The sequence below is a fragment of the Vombatus ursinus genome, unplaced genomic scaffold (genome assembly GCF_900497805.2).
Source record: "Vombatus ursinus unplaced genomic scaffold, bare-nosed wombat genome assembly UNPS02013527.1, whole genome shotgun sequence".
Classification (NCBI taxonomy): Eukaryota; Metazoa; Chordata; class Mammalia; order Diprotodontia; family Vombatidae; genus Vombatus; species Vombatus ursinus.
The window spans coordinates 18,848-30,070 of record NW_020953305.1 but is presented as its reverse complement, the minus strand read 5'-3'; positions in this window follow the sequence as shown (position 1 = coordinate 30,070).

The following is an 11,223-nucleotide window of genomic DNA, read 5'->3' as shown; positions in this document are numbered from 1 at the left end:
TGTGTCCTTCTTTGGCCTGTGAAAATAATAAATTCAAAAACAGCCAATCACTTTTCTTCTCTTGTCCTCAGTTTCTGTCTTAGCAAAGAGGGGAAGTTTGGATTATATGATCTGACAGCTTTCTTTCTGGGTTTAATATATTATGTTTGAATCTCCCTTCATAACATTCTCTGTTATATACTTCAAGACCTCTTCTTTGGAGGACAAGTCCAAATTATTCAATAAAGAATTATGGTGTTCCTATCTACCAAGAACTATGGCTATATGGATGGAAAAATTGAAGCAGAGTAAAATAACTAATAAAATCTGTAAAATTTTGATTTCATTAATGCCAACAAGAATACCATCTACCTCATACCTAATATTTATGCTTTTTTATGCTTTTTTTAATACTAATGTCCAGACAGCAGGAATTATAGCATTCATATTAGATAAGAATTAGCAAAAAGAAAATACTGTGAATTATCCCAACTAGGATATTCCTTTTTGCTTTGTACCTTTTGGCCTATGTAATTTTACCTTAATTCTCTCTCTCTCTCTCTGTATAATATATATCATATATATCATATATGTATACATATATGTACATATGTAGACATGCACACATGCACATACATATATATACTTATAAATACACACATATGCCTACATACACACAGATAGATAGATAGATAGATAGATAGATAGATAGATAGATAGATAGATAGATAGATAGATTATTTTTCCTTCCTAGAAAACTGCATCCAATTTTCTTGGCTTGTCATAATCTTACTATTTTTTCAGAGTCCACCTTACTTACTCCCACTTTTTTGAGTAAAATTTTCTGGCCATACCCAGATATATACATTTTCTTCCTTTCTTAAGTTACCATATTGCAAAATCCACACCAGATATTTTTTTTTAGTAAAACCTGAGTGTTCTTTTTCATGTGTATTTCCTGAGCCTTCTGCTGTATTCTAAGCATCTTAATGGCAGATGTCATGCCTCATATAATTTTGTCTCTCTTAAACTGTGTCCTACTCATAGCAGCTGCTCAAAAAAAAAACTTGTTAGATGGACCAAATTTTCTCTGTAATATGATTTCAGGCACATGTGCTCACCTAAAATATTTGCCTTACTGAGGATGCTCAACATTATAGATTTAGAGATTCATTCAGTAATGGTAGGAAATCATCTTATTTTAATATCTTTTCATTCATTGGACTATAGTCTCTTTTTACACTTTCATGTGGAATATTGTTTTTGTTTTTTTTTGTTTGTTTGTTTTTTGTTTTTTTTTTTTAGGCAATTGGGGTTGTGACTTGCCCAGGGTCACACAGCTAGTAAGTGTCAAATGTTTGGTCTGAGGCAGGATTTGAACTCACATCCTCCTGACTTCAGGGCCTGTGCTCTATCCACTGAGCCACCTAGCTGCCCCTTTCATGTGGAATCTTGATCAGTTCATTCCTACTGCAACATGCACCTGACACCTGTTTGCTGGAAGAATGAAATAGGCAAGTTGGTAAATTATAATATTTCATATATTTCAACTTCAGCATGAACTGGACATAGCCCAGGCATAACTGTTCCACGTAGGATGTGGGAGTAATCAGAGAATATTAGGAGAATACCATGTGTTTGAAAGATGGTAGGTGCCAAGAGAGCTGACACCACTGACTGAAATACTGAGACAAGTTGTAAACCCCCTAAAAATGATCTTTTACTTTTTTTTTGAAAAAAAAAATCTTCTGCACTCACCTCTCCAGCCAGTTTGGATTGTTCAATGTGGAAACATGTCACAGTGGAAGAAATACCGTCTCTGGATTCAAATCCCAAAGTGTAATCTTGTTACTTATGATGCAATTAACAGGCAACTTACCATTTCTGATTCTCATTTTCTTTATGTGTTATGTGAGAGATGACCCCTGCAATCCCTTCTATCTTTGAGATCTTTGAGACTAGACCAATTAATACACCAATGCCATTCCTCTAGCTCTCTTATTTGATTTTTCAAATCCTTCTTGAGCTCTTCCAAGAAGGCTTTTTGGGCTTCAGACTAGTTCATATTCCCTTTTGAGGTTTCAGATGTGGGTTTGTTGGCAATGTTGTTCTCTTTAGAATTTCTGCCTTGATCTTCATTTTCTCCATAATAAAAATCTATGGTATGTTTCTTTTTGGTCATAGTGTTCACTTATTTCCTGGCCTTAAAACAAAAATGAGCTCTCCTGCTGGGGAGCAGGGGCCACTGACCCAAACTTCTTGTGCTGTGAGCCCAGGGCCTGCTCACTGGCTTTGTGTGTTGGGGCCTCAGATGCTGGCAGTTGGAGGCTGTAGGGTTCTGGCAGCTTACCTGGTGTTGGGCTGGAATCAGCAACACTGGAAATCTAGGGGTAGAATTGGGCAGTCTGGCCCCTGGAGGGTGCCTGCTTACCCGGGCCTTTTGGTCCTTTCTTTGGCTACTTGCAGATGGATGTTTCTCTGCCTGGGGCTTTCCATCTTGGAGTTGTGCTTCCCAGAGTTTTACTGAGGCACAAGGAGACTTGGCTGTTGTAAAAGCCTGAGGCATGTGGTGGTTTTCAGAGCCCATTTCCACTGGTTCCCCTGCCCATATCGAGGCTCTTGGGGGTCCTGGTGTTGGTATTTGCCTGCTCCACCACCTGAGTTTCAGGATCTCCTCTTTGTATGCTGAGGTGGGGCTTTTTGCTAGCTTGCTGGGACACCTCCAGTTCTGCACTTTTCTCCCTCCCCCAGGGCAAGAGGGGCCTTTTCTGTTAATCTCTCAATCTACCTGAGCTACCAGACTGCTACACCCAATCTTTCTTCTGGTTCAGCTGTTCCAGGGTTTTTCCTGGAGGATGTTTTCTGGAAATTCAGAGGCTAATAAGGGACAGTGAGAGCAACTTACTTCTTACTCTGCCATCTTGGCTCGTGGAAGCCCACCAATGTCATTTCTGCCTTTGTGTATTTAGTCATACTTCTTATTTCTGTGACAATGAGTAAGAATATATAACATATATAGAATGTATACATATAGTACACACACACACACACACACATATATATATATATATAAAACTTATAGCAGTATAAACTTATGTGTTGGAAGAAGTGGACTACCCTCGAATTCTACTTATGCTCTATCAGAAAGAAATTGTATAACCAGGGTTAAAACATTTAATTTTCTTTGCCTCAGCTTGTTCTTGTATGCTGTTTGAATGTTACCAGTACTGTCCATCCTAAAGGTTAACATCAGGATTATTTCAGATAGGGAGCCAAGATGGAAGAGAAAAGGCAACTCTGAGCTCTCCCCGGAGCCCTTCCAAACACCTTTTAATAATGCCATAAAACCATTCCTGCAGCAGCAGTACCCACAAATGGATGGGGTGAAACATTTTTTTTTCTAGACAAAGACAATTTTTATATAGACAGAGGGCACAGGTGTGACTTGAATATGAAAGGATGGTAACTGAAAAAAATAAATTAAATTAAGGGATGAGAAAGAGAAATTCACTGGGAGAAAGCAAAAGGTAGAGGTAGAATGGGGTAAATTATCTTACCTATAAGAGGCAAGAAAAAGCTTGAACAGTGGAGGTGAAGATGGCGGAGCAAGAAAGGGGAGAGAGTGAACCTTACTCTCATCAGAATTGGGTCAGAGAGAGAATAACAAACAAACTCAATTAGGTATAGAAATCTATCTTACCCTACAAGAAAGTAGGAGGGAAAGGGTAGAAGAGAAGGGGGTTTGTAGAAGGGAGGGCAGATTGGGGGAGGTGATAGTCAGAAGCAAAAAACTTTTGAAGAGGGACAGGGTGAAAGGAGAGAGAAAGAATGGAATAAATGGGTAAGGAATAAGATGGAGGGAAATACATTTAACAATCATAACCGTGAAAGAAAATTGAAGCAAATTTCTCTGTTAAAGACCTCATTTGCCAATTATGTGGAGAACTGGGTCAAATTTATAAAAAAAAATAAGAGCCATTCCCCAAATGAGAAATGGTCAAAAAAGATGAACAGGTTCCAGATGAAGTAATGGAAGCTATTTATAGCCACATGCAAATAAAAATGTTCTAAATCACTATTGACTGGAGAAATTCAAATGAAAACAATTTTGAGCTACTCCCTCATCCCTATTAGATGGGATAATGGGACAGAAAAGGAAAATGACAAATATTGGAAGGGATGTGGGAAAAATGAGACATTTATGCACTGTTGTGAGGAGTTCTGAACCGATTCAACCATTCTTTAGATCAATTGGGAAATATGCCCAAAGAACTTTAAAACCATGCGTATCTTTTAACACAGAAAAAAAAAAAACACTATTTGGTTTGTATTAGAAAAAAAAGAGAAATAAAAAAGGACCTGTATGTACGAAAATATTTATAGCAACTCTTTACTGGCGACAAAGAATTGGAATTTGAAGGGATGCCCATCAATTGTGGAATGGCTGAACAAATTGTTCTGTTTGATTGTGATGAAATAGTATTGTACTATAAGAAATGATTTGCAGGATACTCTCAGAAAAACCTGGAAAGACTTACATGAGCTGATGCAAAATGAAATATGCTGTGTAAAAAGTATCAGAAATATTATAAGATGATTAATTGCATATGACTTAGCTATTCTCAGCAATACATTGATCCAAGACAACTCTGAAGGACTTATGATGAAAAATACTATCCATCCCAGAGAAAGAACTAATGGTGTGTGAATGCAGATGGAAGCATCTTTTTTTACTTTATTTTTCTTGAAGTTTTTTTTTTTGTTTGTTTGTTTGGTGTATGCTATTTTTTTTCACAACATGACTAATATGTCAATGTTTTGCATGACTACCCATGTAGAACCTATATTGAAATGCTTGCCTTCTCAATGAGGCAATGTTGGGGCTCAAAAAGGGGGATAATTTAGAGCTCAAACTTTTAAAAGGAATGTAAAATTGTTTTTACATGTAATTGGGGAAAATAAAATACTAAATATAAAAAAAGTAAAAAGAAACTATTTACATAAAAAGATCATTTCAGACTATATTTAAAATTGTAAAATAGCATCGATATTCCAGGTAGCATCAACATCATTTTAATTAATATTAGTGTCATCATCATTAGATGAACTTTAGAAGAAATCATACAACTCAAATAACAATCATATTATTATTCCTTTATAACAGTATATTGTTTTGTGACTACATAAAGTAGTTTTTTGTGAAAGAGCTTTTATGAGTATGATTGTATATGTTGAACTTTTTCCTATTCCTGATCTCCCTAGAGAGGTTATCAAGGAATAATTGACACTATGAAAACTTTCACATGCTTTGTTAAATATAAGTAAATGTCACCTAGAACATTCCCTGCATCTACTCGTTTGCTAATTACATCAAGAAAAATATAGGTCAGTTTATTAGAATCTCTTCTTAATGTAACCATAACTTCTGTTTAAAAGTATTTGATATGTTCAGCAGCTGCTCCTATAATAGTATTTCACACATTTTCCCCGGAAAAAAACAATTGAGTTTGCTAACATGTAGTATAAAATTTCCACATTCTTCTCTACTTTCAAATTAGAGGTAGCATTTGAGTTTCTAAAGTACTTCACTACTCTTACTGTCTCCAAAATCCTTCAGAAATAATCAGATTTGATTACTTACTAATCATATGAGACAGTTCTTTTCTTGTAACCTTGGAATATAATCTGTTCGGGTCTTTTAGTTCTAATAAGTCGTTGGTAACTCTAAAGATTAAATTCCTATGCTCCTACTTTCAATGAGTTTCAATCTTCTAATGGCCATTTTTTCTACATTTGCCAAAGATAAATATCCATAGCCAAGAATAAGTACAAAAGAACATTTGGAAAATTCAAGCATCTTACTTTTCTACTATCACAAAACATCTCTAAGAATTATCCTTATTTCTTAAAAATCTAATATGGTCATTCCAACTACATATTTCATATAACCACATACCTATTTGTGTATACATTTTATATATATATATATATATATAGAGAGAGAGAGAGAGAGAGAGAGAGAGAGAGAGAAGGGGTGTGCACATACACACATATATGTGTATACAAATATTGTGTGTGTGCTTATTGTATTTTTGTTAAGTTTAGTTGAAGCCAGGAGTGATTCTCTGAAATAATAGATTGAGATAGTAAACTGAAAATTTTAGTTTAGAGTCATTAAAGAAGTGGAGGAACGTTTTCTATCCCAGTTTCCAACAAGAATCTTGCAATCTTTTGAACAACTTATTGTAAGGAATTTTAGAAACTTTATCATTAAAATCAATTGTTTATATAGAAGCAGTAAGCAAATGGATAAACTACCCAAGCCTAAAATATTATTTTGGGTGGTAGTAGTTGGGATAATTAATGAAGTAAGAGAAAAAGATGAAGTACAGTTCATATCTATTGGATCAGGAGAGATCATGTAACAGCTAACATTTTCATAGTTTTTTTTTTTAATTTGTAAAGCAATTTCATATCATAACTTTTTATTTAATATGAATTCTCATGGCACCAATATGAAAAATGTAACAGTGTAAGTACTATTCTAAGTAATATAATATACTATAAAATGAAATGCCTCCATTTTATAGATGAAGAAAAGAGGTTAATTTGGTTGCCAGGTTTCACATATAGTATAAGAGTTGGACACAGTATTTCAGCCCAGGTTCTCCTGAAAACAAGACCAGCATGCCTACCTGTTATTGTTCATTCATTTCAGTCATGCTTAACTCTTTGTGACCTCATTTAGGCTTTTCGTGATAAAGACACTGGAGTGATTAGCTGTTTCCTTTTTCCAACTGATTTTTACAGATGAGAAAACTGAGACAAACAGAATTGAGTGTTGTCTTGCCAAGGGTCACACGGCTAGTAAATGTCTGAGGCCTGATTTCAACTCACCAAAATGAGTTTTCCTGACTTCAGGCCCAGCACTATGTCCACTGCGCCACCTGGCTGACTGCACCTACCTGTATACCTATTACCTCTACAATTTTGACTACATTGAATAAATAAATAAATGAATACACAAGACAATTCAGTGAAATTTGAATAAAAATAAACTATTCCCTGGAAAAAATTGTATATATATTTGATAAAGGTCTGATACTACATACGAACACCTATATATATATGTGTGGGGGGGGTTGGCAAAAATAAAGAATACCAACATCTATGTTCTGATAGTTAATATGTCAAGTAATCAGAAGTGTTATGAATTATTGATCACCATCCAATAAATTACTAATAATAAAAAATAAAGATGAATACAATTCTGTCTTCACCTCATACCTAGCAAATTATCTAAGAGGAAAATGTTTAGAAATAGTTAATTATGGAGCTTCAGTGAGACAATAAGAATAATGATATCCTAGTGGTGAAGCTGTTCATTTATTCACGCATTCTGCCAAAGCAGTTGGGACTGTGCATAAAAAGCCGCCAAACTCTTCCCACTCTTTGGTCCAGCTAAAGGGTAAAGAATCATTCTCTGCCCATTTCTCATTAAGCCTTAATCACTGAATGGGTGTTACCTCAGCAAAACTAAGACCTGTTAAATACCTTAGCTTGAAAAGGCCAAGGTCCCCTCATTGAACCTGGGCCATCTCCAGTTGTCCTGATCTATATCTGGCCACTGGACCAGACAGCATCAGAGGAGAAAGCGAGGCTGGTGACTTTGCACAGCCCTACCTCACTCATATCCAATTCACTTATACGTCATGGCATCATGGTCCTTTTCCAGAACAAAGGACAAACAAGCTCTGTGAGTTGAAAAGGAGATGCCCAGTGGGGACTAAACACAACTTTCTTTCTCTCTTTCTGTCTCTGCCTGTGTCTCTGTCTCTGTCTCTCTCTGTCTCTGTCTCTCTGTCTCTCTGTCCCTCCCCCTTCTTTCCTTCCTTTCCCCTTCCTTCCTTCCTTTCTGTCCACATATGATATCATACCCTTACTTACAGGTCCTATACCCAAAAAGAATGCGGCTTTTAATATCTGAAACTTTTTTTCTTTCTTAAAGACCAACCTTAACCCCAAATGACTCAGGCTGTCATTGATTGGCCAACAATAGGTCCAAGGTCAAGGTCCCTTGGTCTTTGTTTGGGCCCTGATTGGCTCAGAAAGAATGTAAATAGTAATTATTTCTGTTTTGGCCAGAAACCTTGAAGGTCTTTCCCTACCAAATCTGATTACTAGGGCATATACTTTAAAAACAATCAATGACAGAAACAAAGATCCCACACATTCCAAAATATTCACAAAGCTGAAAATTAAAGAAACAACAAAAAATAGAAAGACAATTCAAGGAATGACTAAATAAAAAAAAACATTCTGTTGCAAGTTTTAAATATTGCCATATAAGGATAAGAGTAGGAGAAAATAAAAAAAAAGTTTTGGGGAGACTATTTTGAGGGAGGAAACAAAGTGAGAGAGCAAAAAAAAAAAAAGCAGATCCAGGACAAGAATATCCACAATGTCTACCATATTGCAAATTGAGAGGGGTGGGAGAGAGTGGTATCAGGAAGTTGGATTCAGATTAATTATACTAAAAATGCTTGGTCCTGAAGAACAGAAGCCTACTCCCTTCCTTTGATCAGTATGGTTTAATGGGAGTGGAAGTATGGAATATTACATTAGTTATTATGTGTGGTTGTCCTGATGTTTTCCTTTGCTTAACTATTTTTCTTTGTTAAATAGGAAATTAAGTGGGTCGAATATTATGAGAAATGATTGGATTAAAAGATACAAGGCAGAAAAAGTGAAGCAACTGTAAAGCAAACTACCTGAATTTCTATTTAGCCACTTTATGAGTCCTGGTGAAGTCTCTCTCCTCCCCCACACATTGTTTGTTTGGTAGAGATGTCAGAAATATTCTGTAAATACATTTGTTTAATTCCCTAGGTAATCTCTTTCCTGAATCTGTATCTCTGAGTAGTATCATAAGACCAAAGTTGTCACAGAGATCATAGATAAGTGATCCTTCAGATCCCTTTCAGATCAAAGAACTTAAAGACGGGACAGCAAAAGAGCTCACACTTACCTTTCTTAGATAGAATTAAGTCATATTATCCATCTCCTTCCTTCTTCAAAGATTATACTAAAAAGGGTAGAGGTATATAATAACATATCCATAAAGGACTTTAATGTTTACAAAACTATGCACTTTATTTCAAGAACACTATAATGTAGGTATCATAGAAATTCAGATTTTGGAGACTGAGAGACTTAGACTTAATGGACCTCAATGACTTTGCCCAAAATTCCAAAGCCATCCAGTTCTAGAGTGAGAATTTGAAATTGAGATTCTCTTGACTGCAGCTTCAACACTCTTTCCACAAAGCCATAATTCTTCTCTCTTAATCATCAAAACATATCAAAAAACACCAAGAAACCCCACATAGGGGAACTAACTCTCTTCTAAAAATTCTCTTTTAGTTGAAGTTATTTGGCTCTCCGTTTTAGAAGAAATGATTTCTGCCCTTTTCAGTTCTCTTGGGATCTTTCCTCTCCCATGACATGTATTATTCTGTAATGAGAGAGAAGGTCTTCTGGCTCAAATTCCAATCATCTAAACAGCCCTTAATGAGGATAAATCCTTATCCATGAGTCAAGGGATTATATTGACACCTTAGATCTGATGCTACCCAAATATCTGATTATTATAAGGTTAGTTCTTTTTCTCAAATTATTTTCTTCATTGGTAAAATAGAAATGATATTATTTTTCATTGCTTGCATCATGGTGTTAAAGTGATAAAAGCAGTTAGCAAGGAGTGGTGTTCTTAAGCCATTCCCTATAATTGAGGGAATTAACCAATTATTGTGTTGGTTTTTTTTTTTTTTTACTATTCAAGTACTGGGAGAAATGCAACTTCCAATATCTTAGACCAAACATTCTCCTATGTAGCTTCCTACTCCTAATGGAAACTTTGGGCATAATTATCCTAGGTCTTGGCAAGGCACACTAGTGCACTCATAGTGTATGGAAGAGTAGGGAAAGAGCTAGGACCACATAATTATGAATCAGAGGATATGGGCTTAAATCTTAGTTCCGCTATTTCTTTTCTGAATAACTGTCAGTAAGATATTTCTCTTCTCTGTCCCCCAATTTGCTTCAAAGGAGAATATCAGAGTAAATGATCTCCACACTCCTCCACCAAGAATAGATGACAAGACTATTCACAGCACTTGGATGGGCAATGCATCACCAACTAATCAAGATGGAGGAACCCCAGGCTGTATCACGTGACCTACCACTGCTCCCTAAATTCTCTTACCTTATTGTTTACGCTTTGTCATCTGACCAACTGATATACTCTAAGGTGTCCTGAACTGCATCATTCTGCTACTGGAGAGAGAAAGAGACAGACAGACAGAGACAGACAGAGATGGAAGAGATAAACTGACAGAGAAAGAGAGAAAAGAAACAGAAAGACAGAGACAGAGAGAGAAACAAAGACAGAGGGAGACTGAGATAAAGACCGAAAGAGAGAGAGAGAGAGAGAAAGAGAGAGAGATTGAGAGACTGAGAGACTGAGGACAGAGACAGAGAGAGACAGAGAAGAGAGCCAATAGATGTTAATGTCTGTATAATTAAAATCATTTAACACTAGTATATTAGATCTCTGTTCTAGTATTATGACCTGTTTCCAAATGCATCATAATTTCCTTGTTTCTGTCTGTTATCTATAGTATAGTCCAATAATGTGTTTATTTCTTTATGTTCCTACATGTATGTACAATATTCATGTTTATTTCTTCATATACCTACATGTACATATCCTGTCATACTCACCCTTTCTGATTCCTATATTTCCCAATATGAATATAACATTTCATCAATTCTATTTCTTTTCAGTCAGGCATGCCTATTCACGGGGAGTGAGGGGCAGTAGGGACATCACTAGTCATCTTGACCTATGTCTTGCCACTGGACTCCATTGACTCTGAAGGAGAGAGTGAGGCTGAGGACTTTTCACAGCTCTGCCTCACTTAAATTCAGTTTATTTGCAAGTCAAGACATCACACTCCTGATGTCATTGGTTCTCTTCAAGAGCAGAGGATGAACAACAACAAACCCATTCGTAGAGCCATGCTCAATTATGGGTTTCATTTTGCTAAGTATCCAAGATACTAAGAGAATAAATCAAATTCTATTCTTTTTATTAGGATCTCAAGTTCTTCTTTTTTATTGCCTACACACTGGATACTATATATATATATATATATATATATATATATATATATATATATATAT